A 590-nucleotide genomic window follows, 5' to 3' on the forward strand; every position below is an offset into this window, starting at 1 on the left:
GGGTGCGATCATACCAGCGTTAGTGCACCGGATCCCATCAGAACTCCGCAGTTAAGCGCGCTTGGGCCGGAGTAGTACTGGGATGGGTGACCTCCCGGGAAGTCCCGGTGTTGCACCCTTTTTTAGTTTTTCGCCGGGCGTCGCAATGCTATTTGAATAAACCTTTTGCCCGTTTGCGTTCTCGTCGGGGCCGGGCCGGGCCGGGGTGCGCTGCCCGCACTACCGCGCGCGCGGGGGCGACACCGAGCGCGCACCCGAGGCGCCCCGAGCACACAGGCCACGGTGCAACCCGGGCGTTGTGCGCGCACCCCGGTGCGCCCGAGGTGCTGCGCGCGCACCCAGGTGAAATCGGTGTGCACCTCGGCCAGTGCGCGCTCGGTCGAGTCGCGCACGTTGGCCAAGGTGCACGGTGATGTTTCTTACTCTAAGGTTCCGCACCAGACGCCCGGGACAGGTGAGCGAAGCTGGGCGGGGCCGGGTGCGCGGCCGGGGCAGGTGCACGCAGCTGGAGAGAGCTTTGGAGCACACTTCGGAGCGCACCAATGATGCGCTCCATTCAAAAGTTTCCTGAAAAGGCAAAAAAAGTTGAG

The 590-nt window shown here is 64.7% G+C and overlaps 1 non-coding gene across 1 annotated transcript; it reads left to right on the forward strand.

Annotated features, from left to right (window-relative positions):
- Positions 1–119, forward strand: LOC131869296 (5S ribosomal RNA). Its single transcript, XR_009367685.1, has one exon. It is a non-coding gene; the product is annotated as a 5S ribosomal RNA (ribosomal RNA).
- The last annotated feature ends 471 nt before the right edge of the window (positions 120–590 follow it).

This window comes from Cryptomeria japonica, unplaced genomic scaffold (genome assembly GCF_030272615.1).
Source record: "Cryptomeria japonica unplaced genomic scaffold, Sugi_1.0 HiC_scaffold_242, whole genome shotgun sequence".
NCBI lineage: Eukaryota > Viridiplantae > Streptophyta > Pinopsida > Cupressales > Cupressaceae > Cryptomeria > Cryptomeria japonica.